Source organism: Panthera leo, chromosome C1 (genome assembly GCF_018350215.1).
Source record: "Panthera leo isolate Ple1 chromosome C1, P.leo_Ple1_pat1.1, whole genome shotgun sequence".
NCBI lineage: Eukaryota > Metazoa > Chordata > Mammalia > Carnivora > Felidae > Panthera > Panthera leo.
Genome location: NC_056686.1, coordinates 206974994 through 206988057, shown reverse-complemented (window position 1 = coordinate 206988057; position 13064 = coordinate 206974994). Strand labels below are relative to the sequence as shown.

Below are 13064 nucleotides of genomic sequence, written 5' to 3'. Positions count from 1 at the left end.
CTCAGAGAATTCTGCTGGCCAAAAGTCTTGACCACGGTAGGGAATAGCGGCTAACGTTTATTGACTACTTTCTTCGTGCCAGATACACTTCTAAGACCTTTCTTTACTTGCAGTAATTATAAGCAGATGCTACAGCAGCAGCAACCTTGTAACGATGAGGCAACTTTTAGGGAAAGATTAAGCAGGTGTTCGGCGTCATACAGGTGGGAAGAGACAGAGCCAGCATATCCCCACCCTCGCTGTCTCCCTGCAATGGCTTCTGGCCTCTTAACCTTGACAGTAAGTGCCCGGAGGATGCTTTACTAAGGCTGCCCTCTGCAAGGAACACGTCCCTCAGTCTTCTCCCTGACAATCCCGCCCCAGTTTTGTCCGGGTGGCTCTGATGCATACAGTTATTGGCCCGCACTTTGAGAAATATCGGCTGTATTTTCGAAACCAGATTAAGCCAGCACTGAAAGGGATTCCTTGACGTTTTGGAGAAACACGTGTTTCCCTTACCGCCGCTGCTGCATCGGGCGAAGCAGCCTTTGTGGTCCTCCCTTGCACTAGATGCCCTGTGGCTCCCCACGGGGTGGCAAGGACAAATACTGTGGTTGCTAGGCAGCAGGCTGGCACGAATCTAATTTAAACACATCCAGTTCAATACGAATTTGGAATGATCTCGCACTTCGCTCCGTTTTGACAATTCTCGGCTCCTTTTGAAAGGCAGCGAGCCTTCTTTTCTTTTTTTTTTTTTTTTTTTTTTTTTTTTTCAAATTTTTTTTTCAACGTTTTTTATTTATTTTTGGGACAGAGAGAGACAGAGCATGAACGGGGGAGGGTCAGAGAGAGAGGGAGACACAGAAGCGGAAACAGGCTCCAGGCTCCGAGCCATCAGCCCAGAGCCCGACGCGGGGCTCGAACTCACGGACCGCGAGATCGTCGCGGGGCTCGAACTCCCGGACCGCGAGATCGTGACCTGGCTGAAGTCGGACGCTTAACCGACTGCGCCACCCAGGCGCCCCTCTTTTTTTTAATCTTGAATGACTTCATCTGGTTTCATAGGAGTTTCGGTAAAATGAACAGTCTGTCCCTCTTCTGGTTTATCGGCTGTTAATCCTCTCCCCTATCTCGTCAACGTAAGGCTAACTGTTCCCCACGCAAGAGTGCAGGCTTATTTCCCCATGCAGCAGAGAACTTCACAAAGTTATGAGAAATTAAACATCAAGCCACAGTTGAGCAAAATGCACATCTGTGTATACTTTTGAGCCCTACCTCGATTTACAGCCTAGAAAACAGGTTCCGAGTGAGTAACTAAGCTGCTCCACTTCACATAGAGCCATAATTAAGCCTCTGGTCTCTCTGACCCTCAGGCTCCGTGCCCTGACCCACTTGGCTCCCTCTGACTGCTTGGGAAATTCCTTTAAACCATGAAAGTAATAGCCTGACCTGATGTGGACATTTCCACCGTTCACAAGGGAACATGCCCTTCATTGTGATAAACATTTAACTTTTCTACCTCAGTTTCTTTACCTCTAAACCAGCATATTCATTACTCCAATGCTGTGTTTCTAAAAATAAACACAGCAATGATATGAAGACACTTGGAAAATCACAACTGGGGAGCACTGCCCTTATCTGATTCTCATAAGTGGCTTAAAATCAACATGTATAACTATTTAAAAAATCAAACACTTCCGTGATAGAAAAAAAAAGCACCACCCCCCCCCCTTCCTCCCACTGGGGGTTAGGGGAACCAGTAAAGGGATCTATAAACAGGATGCAGACTTCTTAAGCAAAGCTTCCATAGCAAAGTTTTTATTTTGATATACACAAAAGAATAATATAAAGCCAGATGCTTAGAACACTAATTAAAGCTAAGCTCTCGGTTTGGTCTCTCAACAAAAAGATGAAAACAAAAAGAATCGAGAATGGTACAGTGGCCCAACAGAGGGTAAGGGTCTAGGGACCGCTTGAGTTGAATGGCCAAGAGAGATACCGACAAAGTACTGAGGTATAGCAAGTTACTCTGCCAACAAAGCCCTCTGCAATCTCTGGAAATCAATCTGCTGTAGGAGTAGAATAATGATGAAATAAGAAGGCATGAATTGGAGAATCCAAGCATCGCTTTGGTCAAGACATAAAACACTCAGGGATTTGAGAGTTATGGAAACATTAAAAGAATAGAAGCAAATATCTACATCTACATCTACCGTTATATATGAATACACACACACATACACACACGCTGATTGTGTACTGTTCTCATCCAGACAATATTAGGTTATTAGGGCAAGGAAAAGTTTAGATCTTAAGCAGCGGTTCTAGACTAGAAATTGTGGAGTTCTCTAGGTAAAAAAAAAAAAAAACAATGAAATAGGACCCAGGACTGAATAGGAAATACAAATCAGACTTAACACAGACAATAAATGTTGTAGAAATCTCTAGGCTTTCATAGGAAATCTACCCTAAAAATCAGCAGAACAAATGGTTGAGATCAGAGCAGACGCCAGTTTCACATGGGCAGAGAATGTTCTGCAGACAGCCGGGTCTACAGGATGTCCACGGGACACAAACACACACACATACACACACCCTCAGTCGTTAACTTGCTAATACCCACGGAGACTGTCTCAGAAGGGAATAGGGCATATAATATTTCCCATATTTATTTGACCATGGAGAAATTCTGTCCGTTTTCCCCCATGTATCTGGAAACATATCTTTGAGAAATGCTGATATAAATCTGATAGAAGGAGATCATCAGAAACTAGGGGCACAATACAGCTCAAGTAAAACAGAATGTATTAGGTGAACCTTGACATGCATTTCATTAAAGCAGACAGTGATGAAGAGAAAGAATATTAAAGCTCCCAAAGTATCAAATAAATTGTGTCTTTCTTTTCATGGATAAAGCTTTTACCATTAGAATCCAAAATGTCTACCTCTGTTCTGAGTGTAAACCTCTTGCAATGCTGGGCCACAACCCCAAATGTGGTTTCCATGTAGCAAATTACAAGTATACACAAGGTTAATTCCAAAGTTTGTCGTAAATAATACTGCTCATAAAGTTCAGAGAAACACCATTTTCCAGCCCTTAAATTTCTTGTCTCAACCCCTTACCTAATTACTGGATTATTTTTCTCTCTGGTCCAAGAAGTAAATGTAAACTGGCTTAAAGCTACTGCTTTAGATGTCCGCGGAAACTGCTTCTCACTTCATTTGGGTGGAGCTAATTACCCTCTGTTTACAAAGGGCTAAATTCTTCACATAGAAAATTCTTCTCCCACTGATTTATGCTGTTACTCTGGATCACATACAAAATGTATTCAGAGAAGGGTCTTGTCCCGCTGCCTGAAACATTGGACTGGATTTATTATTCAACAACATTTATCACTTACTAAGTTGTGATACCAAATGGATGTAACACAGTCCTTGCCTTCAAGGAACACCAGGGGCATCTGGGTGGCTCACTCCGTTAGCGTTAAGTGTCTGATCTTGATTTCAGCTCCGGTCATGATCTCACCATTCATGGGATCGAGCCCTGCATCAGGCTCTGCGCTGACACTCTGCAGCCTGCTCGAGGTTCTCTTTCTTCCTCTCTGCCCCTCACCAGCTCACACACACGCACACACACACACTTTCTGTCTCTCTTTCTCAAAATAAACAAATAAATGAAAAAAAAAAAAAAACTAAAACAATTAAAAAAAAAAAAAAAAAAAAGAGCTCACCACCAGGCCAAAATTTAAGAGACCACTGGTCAGAATTTTGCAACACAATCTAATAAGTAACTCAGGAGTACTACTGTAAAATAGAAAAACAAAGTCAGGTTCACCTGTTAGGAAAAAAAAAAAAAATAGCTAAAGGCAGACAAGAGACTGGATTGATTTGCTTGAGGGGGATGAATAAGACTAAAGGGAAGTTGGACACATAGAAGACTATTTTAATAGGCCAGCTGGGTTAAAGACCTACACGAACATACGGCAGCATGATTATGGTGACAGTAAAGGGCTATGAAAGATGTGACATTGGAGGAAGTTGGTGACTTAAAAGAGAGCAAGGGAGAGGAATATGTTGGGGACTACTCCCACATATCTGGCTTGGGCTCATAGCTAGATAGTTTTACCCGTAATTTAAATAAGACGGCCAGAAGCAAGCAAAGATTGCTCAAGCAGGGATGGATGAAACAAGGAAGAGGATGCCACTGACCAACATGTATATCGAGACGAGAGATGCCCAAGAAGGAGTGAGGTAGGTAGGTGTCCACACAGGAGGAAGGGATGGGCAGCTGCTCTGAATTTGAAAGGTGAGGCTTTAAGCCTGGAAGAGGTTACCCAGAAATGCCACAGGGACCTGGCTGGAGCTGGGACGTGAGTCCTTGGGCTACATTCCTGCTTAAGGGGCTGGTAAAGCGGGTCCTGCTTCGGCAGTGGAAATGGAGTGGAAAGAGAGATGCAGAAAACAAGAAGAAACTGATTTCTCAGAATTAAAGAAGAGTCCTTAGCAAGTACAAATCCATGGCATGAAATGCCAAAACGGTATCACATAAGGAAGAGTCTGCTGGGTTTGGGTATTCAGACTCATTGGTAGTTCGTTAACAGGATAGTTTCAGAGACTGAGGACAACCTGATTACAGCAGGTTAAACCCTGAAAACGTGTGTTATCTTATCAGACAAGGTGTTAGTACATTGTTGTCTCTTTACTACAAGGCATTTTGAGAGTAAACCCAATTAAAGGATGGCAACCCTTCAAAGTACTCCATGCTGCTGAAGTGAAAAATAGTTCAGCGGGCTGTTACATTGTATACTAAAATATTGCTGAATTTGTTAAGGACACTTTTGTAAACATAAGAAACAATATGACCAAATGAGCGTAATATTGAAAGAGAAGTTTCTTCCTCTTCCTCTTCTTCTCCACCATTTGGGTCCAGAAAGATAGCATTCAGCTAATTCAAGAGAAAATTATAAATCTTCAAGGTAAAAGCCGCATCATGTTGCGAAGTAAAGAACATGTTAGACAATTTGGATCCCGGACATAGCAAAGAAAATTATGGGGAGAGGAGGCTTGGCTATGACTTAAAATGTATTTCATGCTGCCCATTTTTATTACCTAAAAGAAACATATCTAACTAGAATGAAATGTATCCTGTCTCCCGAAAATGGGGAATTCCACTTCTCTTTTGTGGTTAAAATAACTTCATGTGCTTCGTGTTTAATTTTGAACTACATATTATGTGCACGGATAAAGAAACCATTCTTTTAGTCAAAACGCCTTTGTACTTTGCACAAATTGTGTGACTCTGATATGTGGAATAATGTGCCCTCAAACTTACCCAGAAGTAAGAATAAGTGTTTTTAATAAATGATTTGGGGCTTTGGTGGGTTTTTTTTTTTTTTTGCATGTATAAATTAAGTAAAAATGAATGCTATTTTCTGATTCTGAATCGTTGGGCAGCAGATGAATGATTCTCATGCATGCATTAACTTTATACCAGAGCACAACAGTAAGCAAGATTTCCCTCACTTTAGAACCAACTCCTATGATATAACATCAGAGCCACATGCACAATTTAAATTACTGAAAGCTATTGGGGAAAAAAACTAAAAAAAATCTCTCCAGGGTGCCTGGCTGGTTCAGTCGAAAGAGCATGTGATTCGACCTCGGGATCGTGAGTTTGAGCCCCACACTGAGTGTAGAGAGTACTTAAATAAGTAAAACCTAGAAAAAAATTTTTAAATAAAAATAAATAAATGAATCTCTCTAGATTAGAAAAAAGCCATTATCCTTTCTGAATAAAATAAGTGTGATTAGAAAAAATTTTGTTTCCGTTTTGAAGACTAAGGCTCTTAGTTCACTAATAAGGCTTTGTTGGAGGCTAAGGGACTCCAATGTTGTGTGTACTTTTTAAAAGTAAGCTTGTAAGTTAAGCTATATTTATTTTGCGACTTCAACTAATGGAAAAATCACATCAAAATCTGTTATTGTCCTCTATTGTAACTAATCTTACTTATGTGTAGTAATTTTGTTTCTATCATGGCCAGAACAAGAATGGATCACCCATTTTATTTTATTTTATTTTTTAATTTTTTAATGTTTATTTATTTTTGAGAGAGAAAGAGAGGCACAGTGCCAGCAGAGGGGTGGAGAGAGAGGGAGACACAGAATCCGAAGCAGGCTCCAGGCTCCGAGCTGTCGGCACAGAGCCCGACGCGGGGCTTGAACTCACAGACCGTGAGATCATGACCTGAGCCGAAGTCGGACGCTCAACCGACTGAGCCACCCAGGCGCCCCTCACCCATTTTATTTTTACACTAAATGTATAACACTAAAGATAATAAACATACAAAAACCAATGGGGGGGGGGGGGCGGTGTCTGGATGGCTCAGTCGGTCAGGCATCCAATTCTTGGTTTCGGTTCAGGTCATGATCTCACGCTTCCTAGGTTGGAGCCCTGCCTTAGGCTCTGCACTGGCAGGGCAGAGCCTGCTTGGGATTCTCTGTCTCCTAGCTCTCTGCCTTCCCTCACTCACATTGTCTGTCTCTCTCAAAATAAGTAAATAAACATAAAAAAAAAAAAAAGGTAATGGGGCGCCTGGGTGGCTCAGTCGGTTGAGCGTCGGACTTCAGCTCAGGTCATGATGTCACACTCGGTGAGTTCGACAGAATCGGGCTCTGTGCTGACAGCTCAGAGCCTGGAGCCTGCTTCAGATTCTGTGTCTCCCCCTCTCTCTGCCTCGCCCCTGCTCATGCTCTGTCTCTTTCTGTCTCAAATATAAATAAAAACATTAAAAAATTTTTTAGATAAAAAAAAACAAGGTAAATTCAAATGCATTTAGTTTTTAGTGCCATTAGGATAAAATCTAATAGAAAACACCGAATAAACAAAATAGTTTTGAGTTTCACATTAACGACCTTGAAGAAATTTATTGTCTAGCCACCAAAATCCCTAGAATAATAGTCTTGCTTCCAAATATGCAAAACTGTTCCCGTTCTAAATTGGCTTCCTCTTCTGCATAATAAAAATCATCCTATAATGTCTGGTGGTAAGTGGATGAAAACACAAAAGGACGAGCCCAAAACCCTGGCATATAAAAAACGTTTAGAAAGAGCCCATTTGAAGTTTGAACCTAAAAATTTCAATGGCATTGAATTACAACCCAGATTTTATGCCTTACATGGAAAGAATGATTCAATCATAATATAACCAAGGTTTTCAGTACCATCCATTTTTCATGTCTTGACAAATTACTTCTGAGATCCAGCTGGGAAATTCGAATGTATGGTCCTGGGTCAGGCACAGGTGTGATTTACGAAAGTCTAATTTTACAGTTTGCTCAACTACCTTAATACAGCACAGCTTAAAAAAATAAATAAATAAATAAGCCAAATATTTTGATTCACTTTCAGTTTGGATTACTTGAGGCTGCTCTATCATTCAACGTAATAAAATAGTTGAAAAATGATTCTCATTTATGGTTGGCATTTCCTAGGGCATTCTGTTTTACATGGTACATGCACATTTATAGACATGGTGACCCTGTCTCATATGAAGCAATAGTTTAAAAGCTCAGACCCAAACTCCATTAAATTAGATGGTACCGTGATTTCTGAAACTGAGTAATATCTGTATTTACGTCACTTATTTCGTCCAAACATTTGTTTCCTTTAGCAAGAGTATAGTAACACGTTGTAAAAACTCACTGCGTTCACCTTATTTTGATACTACAAAAAATAATTATTTCATTGGAAAGGAATACATAAATGTAATCCAATTAAACAAAAAAAAACATTTTCAGTGGCTTTTCCCTTTTGCTCTAAAATGTCAACACGGTGAGTGAACCTGTGTCCTGCAGGGATCGCCTCATGTTCTACCTGCCAGCCTGGCTACTAACATCTTCTTTCACATTGTAGTGTCTCGGTGTGGATGATAAGTTATCCAGCCATCTTTTCAATACATAATTTGTCTAAATTCACTTAATTTCATGATGCTGCATTTTCAACATTCATCCGATAGGCATAATTACTTCTCAACTTAATAAAGTCTGGCATGAATGTGAAATTACCACCATCGTGTTACAAACACAGAATTCACCCCAGTGGTGACTAAGGGCCACAATGAACACCTTTTGTGGTTGCATACGTCTTTTTGGCAAGAAACTAGTCCTGGAATTAAATAAACCTCTATGCCCACAAAAAAAAAAAAAAAAGAATTTTCATCTGAAAAGCCATTTATTACCTGCTTATTACTCTGTAGCCAGAATCTAATAATCAGCCCTTTTAAGAGAAGGACAGATTACATTGCCAAAGCCAAATTGCTCTTTGAGGTAAATAACATAATTTGAATTGATTCTGATGATTCTCTAAAGAGAAAGGGGGAAAGGAAAAAGATGAAATATTTTCTTTATATTATTTTAGGGTGCCTTGTACAGTTGCTTAACCTTTTCTAAAGTATTTAGATTCCTAGAACTTTCATAGGGTCATGTTTAGTTATTTCCAAAAGAAAAAGGATATAGGAAATACATTCGTTCACATAAATATTGAACGCCCACTGTAAATGGGGTTTACATGCTGCAGTTGATATATGCCCTTTCAGCTAGAGAGTAATGCCGATTTTCAGAGCCCACTGTGTGAAGTCAGGACCCACCCAATGCCTCCAGTCCATAGGCAGACAATACAAGGACCACACTGTCACTCCAGTAGAATGGCGGATTTGAGGGCCCCGACAGAGCTTCTGAGTTAGCGGATCTCATGTGGGACCCAGGAATCTGCATTTTAATTAACAATCCCTAGTAACTAACGGACACGATGCCATTTAGGAAGCACTGTCCTAATGGTCTAAGAGCCTTGGAGCGTGTTGACCTTGCTCAGCTTTTTTTGTGTCTAAACAACAGCAGAGATAGCAAACACAAAAGCTGAACGAGCAGAGATAGTAAATTAATAAAATGTGAATTGGGGCATTGCTGTTTGGAAAAATTAGCCAACTCGGCAGATTTTTGCTGGATTTCACGGTCTTCACCTTTGAAGTAGCTGGTGGCAACTTCCACTGTAAAGAGGATAGGAGTCAGTATTTTGAAAGCAGAGTTGTGGGCTAGGTAGTTAGTAAGGAGAAAATGGAACCAGTGCCTTACTGTGACAAGCACGGATGGGACCTGTGACTTTGAGTTTGCAACAGGTCATTTCAGCTTGGTGTTCAGACAAAGAGGAGTTGTAGTCATAATTAAAATAGTTCTTAATGAGAGGGACTCTGTGGGCTGGAACAAAGAATAGAGAATAATTTTCTATGCGTAACATTTCCCAAATGCCATTACTCTGTAGGAGAAACATTTATGTGTTTGTAAAATGCACTAGCTTTCTTAGAGTCCAAGAAATCACAGATCTAGCTGGATTTTTAAGGGTCAACTACTCCACCCCAATCCTCAGCTACCCACCTCCACCAGATATGTGAAACATAGTAAATAAATTCAGAAGGAATTGGATTAAAGCAAACCTCTCTGATAGAGCTAAAAATCTCTCCAAAACACTGTGCTTTCATAAATCAAGAAAAACTAGTTGTTGTTATCAACTATTGTGAATGTAAATTATACATTGAATAAAACATGTTGGGAAAACTTACTTTTTTAATGTTTATTAATTTTTGAGAGAGAGAGAGAGAGTGTTTGTGTGTATTCCTCCCGTCCCCTCCCCCCCCACCGCCCCTGAGCAGGAAAGGGACAGAGAGAAAGGGGACAGAAGATCCGGAGGGGCTCGGGGCTGACAGCAACGAGCCTAATGCGGGCTCATGACCTGATCCGAAGTTGGATGCTCAACCAGTTGAGCCACCCAGGTGCCCCCAAAACCGATTCTTTTTAAAGCAAGTGTTTATTAAGTACTCACCCTTTGTTAGGTGTTTTATAGGAAGTACCTTATTAGATCCTTCTGAAGTTAGTAGTATTTAGACAGATAGAGACATTTAGAGTTAATTAAGTTACTTCATTGAAATCCCACAGCTAACACCAAAATTCAAAACCAGGTCTGTCTGACTCCCAGACACCATACAGACATTTGGAATGATGGTCCAGATGTGCTTAAAAGAAAAAAAAAAAAAGTCTGCAATCATCACACAACTCATAAATTAGCTGAAGGGACTTTTAGAGTTAGACAAATCCAGTTTGAAGTTGTACTTCTATCATGGCAAAGATCTGAGCCTCTCCTTGCCATTGTGATTTATAAAAACGGAACAATAAAATCTCATCGAGTGCTTGTTAAAATCCTATGTAAAGCACCTTGCAGTGCGGTATCTGACAGGCACTTGCCACTCCAAAGCAAAAAAGAGGTAGTTCTTTGCTAGACTATACTAATATGAGAAGGCATTACACTCATTCTGTGAAATTCAGGATATACATACCTCAGATTCGGTAAAAGCCTTTGGCATATTTTGAGTATCATGTGAAATATGCATGAAGTATACGTGCTTATCATGTCTAAACAAAGATACTATCCCTAGCAAGAAAGGGTAGTGAGTCAATCAGTGCATCTTTGTGCCATTTAAACTTCCAGAGTAGGGGGAGTAGACATAGATATTATGGGACAGAAACTTCTAATCCAGTCTCATATCCTGGTTATTCACTAACTAAATCTGAGATCCTAATCAGTGAAATGGTTTGACCAAAAATCATGTGGGAAATCAGTAATAATGGGTTCGTTCCAGAACAAGAATAAAACACTGTAGCTCCTGGTTCGGTGCTGTTCCCTCTATTTGCCTTTTTCTTGTAACAAATATGTCTTGGTTTGGCGATTTTTTTGCCGAGAATCTTTAAAATACTTTGAGTATTCTGTCCGAAGAAAATAATCCAAACTGGGTCAGACTAGGGAGAGAAATACTCTGAACACATTCATGGTTTTTTTAACTTCTCATTTTTCATAAAAGACTTATTTTTATTAAAATACTCATTTTGGGGGGCACCTGGGTGCTCAGTTAGTTAAGCGTCTGACTCTTGATTTCGGTTCAGGTCATGATCTTGCAGTTCATAAGATCCAGCCCTGCATCAGGCTCTGTGGTGACAGTGTGGAGCCTGCTTGGGACTCTCTGTCTCTCTCTCTCTCTCTCTCTCTCTCTCTCTCTCAAATATAAATAAATAAATATTTTTTTTAAAAAAAGTGAAGATGGAAATTTTCATCCAAGGAGCACAGTAGGGCTTGGTTCTCTTCTTATTTCCAGAAACATGGCATTTGCAGAATTGGCTCGGGAATTTCATTTTAGGAAAATATTCATTTTCATTGCCGTTTAGTTAAATATTCAGTGTGGTCCCCGTTCCTCTTCTCCATCCACAGCCCACCCTGCTCTCCTGAATTCCCTTTGCCTTTATCCATGTTCATTTGGTTGCTGGTTTTCTCCATTACTGGTTTTCTCCAGCTGGTTTTCTCTAGTTGCTGGTTTTCTCCACTATTCTCTGCCAACATCCTCCTCCTCCCATCTTGGTCCCAGGCTCACGTGCTTTTCAGCCTCAGTCCCCAGCTTGTGTGTGGGTGCTGTCCTGAACGAATAGAGTCATGGTGCCAAGAAAGTTCAAGGTTAGAGAAATCCAGAGCAGCCGAGGGTACCCAACCACTCTCCCTTCTCCCTGCCTTTCCCTGCACTTTTTTTTTTTTTAATTTTAATGTCAATTTTTTATTTTTGAGAGGTGGGGAGAGGCAGAGACAGGGGAAGACAGAGAATCCGAAGCAGGCTCCAGGCTCTGAGCTGTTAGCACAGAGCCCAACATGGGTCTTAAACCCATGAACCGTGAGCCAACATCAGACGCTTAACCGACTGAGCCACGCAGGGGCCCCCTGCATCTTGAGCCAGGTGCCCACACCCAGAGCTCCTCACCAACCTTTCTGGAGTGCCCTTGGGCCATTCCCTCCCACGTTCTGTTCACTTTCTCTTCTGCAAAGACAGTGGCAGCGTTTCCTTTGCTTCTGGCGCTTCCACACCCCAAGTGACCCTTCTCCCACTGCTTTCCTTGCCTGTCCCCTTCCCGGTTCCAGACAGCCACAGGTCGTTATTTCTCACCTTGTGGGAAGTTCATTGATCCTCGTTTTCTTCACCGTAGAGGACGAGATCTTATAATCCTCATGCCAGATGCTTTATCCCCAGGTTCCTGTAATTTTAGGATCAAAAGGAATCTGAGGGGTGCCTGGGTGGCTCAGTCAGTTAAGCGACCGACTTCGGCTCAGGTCATGATCTTGCGGTTCCTGAGTTCAAGCCCTGCATCAGGCTCTCTGCTGTTAGCACCACGGAACCCCTTCAGACCCTCTGTCCCCCTCGTTCTCTGCCTGTCCCCTGCTTATTCTCTCTCTCTCTCTCTTTCTCTCTCTTAAAAATAAATACGAAAGAAAGAAAGAAAGAAAGAAAGAAAGAAAGAAAGAAAGAAAGAAATCTTAAAAGCCACCTAGTGAAATCCCCATTACCACTCTGTGGTCTACCACTGCCAGGTCCATGGTTGGTGCTTGGGAAATATTTGCCATCAATCAGCATTGCAAAATCAGCCATTATGTACTACTGTAAGATAGTTATTTTATACTATTAACTTTGTTTTTCAAAAAGTCGCTTGTCATGTTTTATTCCTGTCTATCTATAAAACTCAGTGAGTAATCATGGAGAAGGCTAACCCTTAGAAAGCATTGAGGTAAAACTGAAAAACTGATTTCAGATTGACAGTCCAGCTGACATAGAGGGGAAGAGATAAGTTACTGATGCAAGGACAAGAAGAAGTGGTCTAAAGTTACAATGAAAAGATTACATAGAAATAATGATATCTTCTACCAGTAAGAGCTGTTAAATAATGGAAGGTTGCTAAGGAAAACTAAAACGTGACTGTACTTGAAGTTAGTAATGAATATGGTATGATTCATGGGCTGATTAAATTAGACTTTCCTTGATGGCATAAAATAGAATAAATATGTTAAATGGTTCCTCCTCCAAGAGTCTGGGAAAGGTTAGATTTCCATTTCACTAGAAAATATGATATGATTATCATCACCCAGCCCCTTCCCTACCTTAAAATCGCTAATATAGCTCCCTGTTAACACTACCCCAGAGATGACATGAAGTGTATTCACTGTGC

The 13064-nt window shown here is 40.9% G+C and overlaps 1 protein-coding gene across 7 annotated transcripts in view; it reads left to right on the top strand.

The window, feature by feature from the left end:
- DOCK10 (dedicator of cytokinesis 10) overlaps positions 1-13064 on the top strand; it is a 266256-nt gene that overhangs the window by 131958 nt on the left and 121234 nt on the right. The gene's annotated exons all lie outside the window — the stretch shown is intronic.